Source organism: Sapajus apella, unplaced genomic scaffold (assembly GCF_009761245.1).
Source record: "Sapajus apella isolate SASKATOON/1434 unplaced genomic scaffold, GSC_monkey_1.0 scaffold354, whole genome shotgun sequence".
Lineage (NCBI taxonomy): Eukaryota > Metazoa > Chordata > Mammalia > Primates > Cebidae > Sapajus > Sapajus apella.
Genome location: NW_022437294.1, coordinates 1 through 11184, shown reverse-complemented (window position 1 = coordinate 11184; position 11184 = coordinate 1).

The following is an 11184-nucleotide window of genomic DNA, read 5'->3' as shown; positions in this document are numbered from 1 at the left end:
AAAAAGTAGGCAAAGGATATGAACAGATGCTTTTCAAAAGAAGACATTTATGCAGCTAACAAACGTGAAAAAATGCTCATCGTTACTGGTCATTAGAGAAATGCAAATCAAAACCACATTGAGATACCACCTCATACCAGTTAGAATGGTGATCATTAAAAAATCTGGAGACAACAGATGTTGAAGAGGATGTGAAGAAATAGGAATGCTTTTACACTGTTGGTGGGAGTGTAAATTAGTTCAACCATTGTGGAAGATCCTCAAGGATCTAGAAACAGAAATACCATTTAACCCAGCAATCTCATTACTGGATATATACCCAAAGGATTATAAATCATTCTATCATAAAGACACATGCACATGTATGTTTATTGTGGCACTGTTTACAATAGCAAAGACCTGGAACCAACCCAAATGGCCATCAATGATAGACTGGATAAAGAAAATGTGACACATATACACCATGGAACACTATGCAGCCATAAAAAAGGATGAGTTCACGTCCTTTGCAGGGACTTGGATTAACCTGGAAACCATCATTCTCAGCAAACTGACACAAGAACAGAAAACCAAATACTGCAAGTTCTCACTCATAGGCGGTTGTTAACAATGGGAACACATGGACCCAGAGAGGGGAGCATCACACACTGGAGTCTGTTGTGGGGCTAGGGGAGAGATAGAGGAGGTTAGGGAGATTGGGGAGGGATAACATTGGGAGAAATACCAAATGTAGGGGATGGGGGGTTGGAGGCAGCAAACCACCATGGCAAGTGTATACCTATGTAACAGTCCTGCACGGTCTGCACATGTACCCCAGAAATTAAAGTATAATTTTAAAAAAAGAACCCTTTCCCCTAGAGTTGCCTTAACCTCCCCCCCCCATGCTGCTTAGAGTTGCCTGAGTAGATGCTTTAATTTTTTCCAGATTTTAAACGTCTCAAATGCTAATTCCTAGCTCTATGCCCCTCTACAGGTCTTTAGTTGGCTGCTCTCCTCATCACTCTGCCAAAAGGCAGCTCTGAAAACACACACTATGGGTCAACAAAGCTTCCACCAGGACAAACTCCCTTCCACTCAAACTGGGTAAGGGGCGGGGCGCAGGGCACGTTCTCAAGCTTCTGTCACCAAGTGCTGAGTTATTGCCCATCTCAGCTCTACCAGGTTGGCAGCCTCCATTTGCACAATCCTTTTTGGCTTAGCTACTTGCCACACGATGCACTGTTTAAACAAATTCCAGAAAGCACATCAATTATTACTAATGAATTCCAAATCAAATCATCCAGAACTACAAAGTGCCGCCAGATGTTTCAGGCAAGGAGAAAAGATGAGGTGGGAGGTGTGGGGAGAAGAAGAATTCTTTCCCACAGCTTTATTAAGTTGAATCTGAAAGCCATAATTTATCAGGCACCCACTATATAAAGAGGCATCACATTCATTTGAAAACATTTCTTGGAAGATTGTTCTGATGTTAATTTCATTGTGGAATATTACTTTATATTGGTGTCATACCTAACAAGAACTTTTCAGACCTCTTTTGCACAGACACATCTCACTTTATCCTTAACAGTGTGTGAGTGAGGATGCAAAGGCTGTGACTGTTTCTCATTGTCCCAGATGAGTAGGTTAAGGCACAGTGAGACACATAGGGTTTTTTGGTTTTGTTTTATTTTATTTTATTTTATTTATTTATTTTTTTTTTTGAGACGGAGTTTCACTCATGTTACCCAGGCTGGAGTGCAATGGTGCGATCTCGGCTCACCGCAACCTCCATCTCCAGGTTTCAGGCAATTCTCCTGCCTCAGCCTCCTGAGTAGCTGGGATTACAGGCACACACCACCATGCCCAGCTAATTTTTTGTATTTTTAGTAGAGACGGGGTTTCACCATGTTGACCAGGATGGTCTCGATCTCTTGACCTGGTGATCCACCCGCCTCGGCCTCCCAAAGTGCTGGGATTACAGGCTTGAGCCACCGCGCCCGGCCGGTTTTGTTTTATTTTAATAGTAGGGAGGGCTATGTTTAGAAACCAGGTGCTCTGAAGTTCTTGTCGGATGGACACTGCCATTTCCAAACAACCAGTGAGCCATTAGGAAAAACAACTTTCCGGGGAGTAAGGTTACAAGGACCCATAGGAAAACCACATGATGTGTTTAGAGGCTGTGTGTTAATAAACTATAACCAGGGCCAGGAAAGAAATCTGCAGTGGTGAGCCTAAGTGAGAAAGTGAGAAAGCAGCGATGGGCATGGCAGGTGACAGTCCTCCGTGACTGAGATCCCTGGTAGCGAGTAAGGAGCAGAGGCTCTTTAGGAAGCAGGATATCACCGTTTGCAAAGGTATGCAAAAGTTTTCAGTGGTAAATCACAGCAGACTGGCCCTTCTCTGAGCTTCTGACTCCTCCCGGAAGCTTGTTCCATTGCCAAGCAGAATAACAGCTCTCCACAGGACTCATGCCTAAAACAAAACCCCTTCAAATGGCTGGGGGTCAGCATTATCAAAATATAGATGACTTACAAAGTGATGATTGGACTTGGAAGTGAGAAACAGGGAATCGTGGCATAGGAGGCCGGGAGTGGACCTGAACACATATGATCCAACCTGTTCATCTCTCACAGGCGAGGGACCTGGGGCCCAGGGAAGGCAAGTCATCTGCCAGGGGTACATCCCTTCTCTTTAGAGATGGAGTGATCATATGTTATGAATTGCTTCCTTCTACTTTTTCTCATCTTTATGCTCCTTTTAAATATTGATGGATTTCCAGTGGGTTTAACTATTTAAAACTTGTGCTGTGAAATGTTGGAATGAGTAATAATTAAGTGTTTGGTTTTTGTTTCTCCTACCATATATTTGTTCAAGTAGTCCAGTTTTCTTTAAAGGTAGGTTTCTAATAGTTTTCAATAAGAACACATGTTAAATATGTCAAAAAACAGCCTTCATGTAGCAATCAGTCCTCGTGGCTACACTTCTGTTTATACTGTGTGAAGACTGCTGAAGAGGGCTGGATTTTTGTTTGTGAGTACATTTCATGCTGCATTCCAGCCCTACAATACATTTGATTTATAAACTCTAAAAATAAGACATACTTTAGAAAAAGATGTGGGCTTGGTCAGAGTAAAAGTAATGGAATAAACAATTTCTTGCAATCACTAACATTCCAAAACCATTTTCCAGAGTGTTTATCAAGCCAAGAACTACAAAAACACTTTAATTTACAAATTGATGCAAAAAAAGGACTTTACTTACTGACTCAAGAATATGTTGTTTGTTTTTCAACTCTAAGATCAACTTTCTAACCATACATTTTTTAGAACAGTGAGGGGGTAGTATGATTAGAACTATACCTTTTTTCTTTCTCCTCTCTTCTCCCTGTCTTTTTTATTGGATTTTAAATTAATTTTCATTTAAAAATCATAGTATATAAGCATGCAAACTAAAAATTATTAAGTGTTTAACATTTAGGCTATTCTAAATTTTAAGAATAAAAAGATTCAAAATATATAAATATTCTTGGGTGTGCTTCATGGGGTCTGTGAGCCTCTTGAAATTGCATGCCAAATGGAATTGCAGACAGATACTCACACACACACGTTCATGACCTCACACATTTGTGTGAGAATGTGTGAGAGAAAGTGTGCATCTCCATCAAATTCTCTTCTGACAAATACCCCAACTCTCCTCTTCTCTACTGAAGCACTGGCCAAGTGCTATGCTTGAAGTAACCAAAACCCAATGTTTCTTTAGAGTTGTGAATTTGAAGAACTGCCCAACACCTTTGAGTAACAGAAGTGCTGAGCAAAGGCACCAACCAGGCATTGTGAACCATCGCAACTTTGTGTTTGAAATCTACTTTCCAATGGAGCAGTCCTTCAACAGATATGTCCTGTTAGCCACGCACCAGGAGCTGGATTTCACTGATGAACAAGACACAGTCCCCATCTTACAGGAGGTTCTAGTTCTGGAGACGAGATGGATACACGGACTGTCCAGCCTTACATTGCAATATGCACCAGAAAGAAGAGATAACAGTAATAACGGCTAAGATTTATGAAATGCTTGCTGAGGGTGTGGCGTTGGGCTGATAATGTACATGGTGATGAGAGGGTGTGGGGAAGGGATGGGAGTAACCAGGAAGAGAGAACACTTTGTTACATATGAAAACAAAAGCAGGCTGCCCGCACACACACACCACACACAGGATAACCCACTACGGAAGAAATGTGGCAGCATGGCGCAGGAGAAAGGCCACAGGCAGGCTGGTTGAACGTCGATTTATTTTCATTACCTCGTAAAACCTGAAGTGACAGATATCCGGAAACCTGCGTCCCTCAGCCCACCCCTGAGCCTCACTCAGTTTCATCTGCTCTCTGGCACTCAGGGAAGTCAGGAGCAGACCAAAATGCCATCGGTTAAACAACAAAGCCGAGAGTTTATTGAATGCCCTTTTTCTGCCTCAGCAAAATGTTCCTGGTTGTGTCATTACAATGGATGTTAAAACTGTCCCATGGCTTTAGAGTTTGCAGAGGTGGCTCTGAATCCTGTCTAAGCCCTCTGAGGGGCTGGATGTGGGACCCTAGACACATATATCATCTAACTGAGCCTCAGTTTCTTCCTCTGGGAAATCAGACTGAGAGGCTTCACTTCCAGGGCTGCCACAGGGATTAAATGAGCAACAAGAAAAATGCAGAACCTGACACACAGTAGTTAACATCAGCAGCTCTTACTGTTGTTATTCAGTCACTCTAGCCTCTAGGTGACAGCCCAAAACCCTGGCACCTGAGACTCAGACCCAGATTCCTGCATTTGCCTATGGGTGCACACATGTGTGTGCATTCGTGTGTGTGTGTGTCCTGGGCAGGGAGTACAAGAAAAGGGAAATGATGACTCAGTCTGCACCAGGTTTTACCAACCTTGGCACTATTGGCATTTTGAACCAGATAATTCTTTGTTGTGGGGGACTGTCCTTTTTTTTCTCCTGAGACGGAGTTTTGCTCTTGTTGCCCAGGCTGGAGTGCAATGGCATGATCTTGGCTCACAGCAACCTCTGCCTCCCCAGTTCAAGCAATTCTCCAGCTTCAGCCTCCCAAGTAGCTGAAATTACAGGCACCCACCACCACGCCTGGCTAATTTTGTATTTTTAGTAAAGACGGGGTTTCTCCATGTTGGCTAGACTGACCTGAAACTCCCGACTTCAGGTGATCCCCCTGCCTTGGCCTCCCAAAGTGCTGGGATTACAGGTGTAAGCCACCGCACCCAGCCTGCCTTCTTTTTTTATTGGATTTTAAACTAATTTTTATTTAAAATTGTAGTATATAAACATACACAATAAAAATATTGAGTGTTTAACATTTAGGCTATTTTAAATTTTAAGAATAAAAAATTCAAAACATATAAATATTCAGAGAAGGTGTGTGTCTCTATCAAGTTCTCTTCTGACAAATACCACAACTCTCCTCTTTACTGAAGCCACAGGCCAAGGGCTATGCTTGAAGTAACCGGAACCCAATGTTTCTTTAGAGTTATGAGTTTGAAGGGCTGCCCAGCACCCTTGAGAAGCAGAAGCGCCGAGCATTGCAGGGTGTTTAGCAGCACCCCGTCCTCATCCTCTACCCACGGGATACTAGTAGTGCCCACACTCCCCTAACACCCCCCTCCCCCCCACCCCCACCCCCAAGCTGTGACAACCAAAAGTGTTTCCAGACATTGCCAAATGCCCCCTGGGCAAAATTCTGCTCTATACATTAGCATTTTACACCTCTTGTTGGCAACTAAATAAATCATGGAGTTGGGGATGGCGGAGCCCATGGGGATCAATGTTACATGAAAGGTTTCCAACATTCTGTACAGACAGCACTGTGGTGTTTTTCCCCACCTGTTAAACCTGAGTCAAAAAAAAAAAAAACAAAAAAAAACCCCAAAAACACAACAAACACACAGAAAAAACTGCTTCTAAGGACAGACCTTGCCAACGTTACCTGCAGCCTTTCACTCATGCTTTTACCAGCACAGCCCGCTTGCTTTTTGAGGTCAAAATGCTGCTTTCTAAACAGATTTTCTGATCCACCACAACTCCTTTCTGCCTCCCAAGTCAGCTCCCTCCTCTGCACTTGTGTGCCAGGACACTGTGGCCATCTCATCCTGTGTACCTTGCTGGGCTCAGCTTTCTCATTTTGTCCAAGGGGACACCCTGTTGACCTCTTTCTTGTTCTTCTGGATGTCTGTGTTCCCCACCCCTCACCCCAGCAGAGCAGCCTCCCGCCTCCTTCCTGCCCATCACTCCATCTATTCCTTACAGAACTTCTTCCAAACCCTATTCCACAGGGACATCTCTCCACACTCTGTCTGCTAATCTCTCTTCCCTCCAACGACTTTCCCATGAAGATATCTATCCACTCTTTGGTGGACAGATTCTGCGAAGAGCATCGTTTGATAACATGCCCAGTGGATTTTATTAAATGCATGGAAACACTTCACTGCTCTCGGCCGCCATTCCTGAGCTGCTTTCACACAGCAGTTGTGGCGAATGTCAAAGCGGTCTCTCATATTTATCTTGATCAAACATCTGCATGTTCTGTATGAACTGACAGTTGAAAAATTAATGCATGTATGTAGATGATTGGCTATTTACAAAGTCCCCTGAATATCAGTTGTGAACTGCACAATCTAACCTGTACCTTCAGGCAGTTCATTACTGTCTCATTCTTGCCAATTTTGCTCTCTGATTCAAATCAATTTTGTTTTCCAAACTACCCCCCCCCCTTTTTTTCTGGCATTTAGCTCTCCAGTTGATAACACTTTCCCTGATCCTTCAGTTTTGGCTGTAAATTTAGAAGTAATTTTTAGTGAGGGAAAAAGACTTCAAGTAAAGTAAATAAAGAGATGGCAGTGGGTAGGGAAATAAAGGCTTTGGGAAATGTGCTGTATCTCATATTTAGGACCCACTTATAATAAAACATATTAAGGTTTCTAGGTTTTTTTGCTGCATTTTATTGAGCCAATAGCATTATCAAAGGCCACTTAGCATACCTTCAGGAAGAAGTTTGGGCATATGCTGTGCTTAATGAATTCAGTTAACCAAAATGTCTTCCTCAGTGTAATAAGAACAGCTTTTGCTTCTGTATCAAAATATAGAATAGACTAGTGAGCTTTTATTTTTAACAAAAAGTCCCTGCGGTGCAGATTTTGGTGTGCTGGTTTTCATTAAGTTTACATCCAGTGATGTATCCATAAACTGTGAGCGTGTTCACCCATTTTCCTGATGAAAGACTAAACAGGGGCTGAGCATGGTGGCTCATGCCAGTAATTCCAACACTTTGGGAGGCTGAGGCAGGAGGATTGTTTAAGTCCAGGGGTTTGAAACCAGCCTGGGAAAAATAGCAAGACCCTGTCTCCATTAAAAAGATAGATAGACAGAGATAGAGATAGGGAGGTAGGAAGGGAGGGAAGGAGAGAGAGAGAGAGAGAGAGAGAACAGTACAGTCTGTGGGTTCTCTTGATTGAGATCTCTGTCTTAGCACTTATAAGACTAGCACTCCTATTCCTCACACCTCCTCCATCATTGAGCCCATTCATTAGTAGAAACACATAGCTTTTCACTGAAGCTTGCTCATTTCACCCCACAGGTGCTTATTTTTGTCCACTTCTTTTCTTTTTGCATAGGTAATTTGTTTTTTTGGGAGATGGAGTCTTGCCAGGTTGCCAGGCTGGAGTGCAGTGGTACAATCTTGGCTCACTGAAACCTCTGTCTCCTGGGTTCAAGCGATTCTCCTGCCTCAACCTCCAGAGTATCTGAGACTACAGTCATGCACCACCATGCCCAGCTAATTTTTATATTTTTAGTAGAGATACAACATCCTGTTGATCAGGATGGTCTTGATCTTTTGACCTCGTGATCCACCCGTCTCGGCCTCCAAAAGTGCTGGGATTGCAGGTGTGAGATACTGCGCCTGGCCTGTAGAGGTAATTTTGTAAGACTCTCAGCATGCTTGTTGCTCTCCTGACTGAATTTCAGTTCTGGACATAGAAATTCATCTTCCTGTCCTAATAGCTTTATGGAACCTGGAGTATAAACTGATCTGAAAACTACCTTTTAGAGTTTATTAACAGGGCAGAAATTTGAGCCAAGGACTACCTCAATCCACTCTCATTTTACCTACACTGATGCCTATCCAAATTGGGTAAATCCGCACTTCACTATTTTCTAGCTGTGTCTTTGGAGTAAGATGTGTCTGTTTTTCTCTCTGTGAAATGTATTTCATAGGCTTGTCATAAGGATTAGATGAATTAATAACTGAAAGCACTTCAAAGAGTGCACAGCACACAGTAAGAACTCAATAGATGTCAGCCCTATTATTATGGGAAATGTGATCAGAGAAGCATATCAGAAGAAAGTTCTTAACATTTCTTTTGGAATAGAATCAGAATCAGAGCTCTAACATGAAGGCAAGATACAGATCATTACTCTAAAAGTTAGAAAATGCCAACTATGAAATGCTTTTGTGAGGCGATAAACATCAATTTGAAAATGAATTACCCAGCCAGGCTTGGTGGCTCATGCTTGTAAATCCCAGCACTTTGCAAGGCCAGGGCAGGTGGATCACCTGAACTCAGGAGTTTGAGACCAGCCTGGCCAATATGGTGAAACCCTGTCTCTACTAAAAATACAAAAATTATCCTGGCGTGCTGCTGGGCACCTGTAATCCCGCCTGCTTGGCAGGCTGAGGCAGGAGAATTACTTGAACCTGGGAGGTGGAGTTTGCGGTGAGCCAAGATCGTGCCACCGCACTCCAGCCTGGGCAACAGAGTGAGACTCTGTCTGAAAAAAAAAAAAAACCCATACACATAAAATAAATAAAATAAAAAATAAAGAGAAATGAATTAGTCAATTAAAAAATGGGCAAAGGACTTGAATAGACATTTCTTTAAAGAAGATATACAAGTGGCCAATGAGTATAGGAAAAGATGCTCAACCTCACTAGTCTTTAAGGAGATGCATATCAAGACAATGATAAGATACCACTTCAGGCCAGGCATGATGGCTCATGCCTGTAATCCCAGCACTTTGGGAGGCTGAGGTGGGAGAATCACAAGGTCAGGAGTTCGAGACCAGCCTGGCCAATATGGTGAAACCCCGTCTCTATTAAAAATACAAAAATTAGCCAGGCGTGGTGGTGCGTGCCTGTAATCCCAGCCACTCAGGAGGCTGAGGCAGGAGAATCACTTGAACCTGGGGCGAAGGTTGCAGTGAGCTGAGATGGTGCCACTGCATTCCAGCCTGGGTGACAGAGTGAGACTCCATCTCAAAACGAAAAGAAAAAAAGATACCACTTTATACTCATTAAGATGGATATATATATGTTTCTTTATCTTTTCTTTTGAGACGGAGTCCTGCTCTGTCACTCAGGCTGGAGTGCAATGGCAACATCTCAGCTCGCTGCAACCTCCACCTCCCAGGTTCAAGTGATTCTCCTGCCTCAGCTTCCTGAGTAGCTGGGATTACAGGCAAGTGCCACCACACCTGGCCAATTTTTGTATTTTTAGTAGAGACGGGGTTTTACCATGTTGCTCAGGCCTGGTCTCGAACTCCTGACCTCGTGATCCGCTCACCTCGGCCTCCCAAAGTGCTGGGATTACAGGCGTGAGCCACTGTGCCTGGCCAGGATGGCTATAAGTTTTAAAAATGTGCACACTGACCACCTGGATGCTGGGGCCATTTCACCCCTCAGTGCCCACAGCCTGGGGTAAAAAAATAAGTGCACATTGCCGGTGGGAATGTAAAATGGTGCAGCTGTTGTAGAAAAGAGTTTGGCAGTTACTCAAAAATTTAAACACATAACTACTATGTGATTGTATAATTCCACACCTAGGTATTTACCCCAGAGAATTGAAAACAGGTATTCAAACACACACATGTGCACACATGTTTATGACAGCACTAGTCACAATAGCCAGAAGGTGGAAACAACCCAAATGTTCATCAATGGGTGGATAGAAACAGAAAATGTGGTACACTCATGCAATGGAGTATTAGCCAAAAAAGGGACGAACCAAGGATGTATACTGCAGCATGGATGAACTCGAAGAAAGTATGCTAAGTGAAAGAAGCTAGACACAAATCACATATCGTATGATCCTATTTATAGGAAATAACCAGGATGAGTTAATTCATAGGGACAGAACACAGCCTGGTGTTCGCCAGGGCCTGGGGAAAGGGAAGAAGCAGGAAGACCTGCTTAATAGATGGATTTCGTTTGGAGGCGGTGAGAATGTTTTGGAACTAGATAAAGGTGATGATTGCACAACATTGCAAATGTACTAAATATCACTATTGTCCAGTTTTTGTTACTCCACTATAGCCCCGAATACTCTGGGGGTGACTAAACATTGTTCATTTTCTTCATTATCTGTCCAGATCAATGAAACCAAATTACATTGAGTATGGCTTTGATGCCAGTTGGCTGAATCATTCATATTAAAATGATTAATTTTATGTTACATGAATTTTACCTCAATTAAAAAACAAAGCAGAAGTGAATCACCCACTTGCCAGTGAGCATTTAATACGTCATTGAATTAGAAGGTATGTTGTCTAGGTATTCTCTTGGATATTTCAGTACACCTAAGAAAATTCTGAGGAAATGCTTTCTTTGAAAAGCAAAAAATGCCAGCTACAGTGGCTCACACCTATAATCTCAACACTTTGGGAGGCCGAGGCTGGTGAATTGCCTGCTCAGGAGTTTGAGACCAGCCTGAGCAACATGATGAAACCCCGTCTCTAAAAAAAAAATACAGAAATTAGCGGCATATGGTGGCATGCACCCTGTAGTCCCAGCTACTCAGGAGGCTGAACTGGGACAATCGCTTGAGCCCAGGAGGTGGATGTTGCAGTGAGCTAAGATGATTGCACCACTGTATTCCAGCCTGGGCAACAGAGTGAGACCCTGTGTCAAAAAACAAGAAGAAAGAAAAAAGAAATAAAGAAATGAAAGAGGAAAGAAAGAAAGAAAGAAAGAAAGAAAGAAAGAAAGAAAGAAAGAAAGAAAGAAAGAAAGAAAGAAAGAAAGAAAGAAAGAAAGAAAGGGAAAGAAAGAAAGAAAGAAAGAAAGAAAGAAAGAAAGAAAGAAAGAAAGAAAGAAAGAAAGAGAAAGAAAGAAAGAAAAAGGAAGGAAGGAAGGAAGGAAGGAAGGAAGG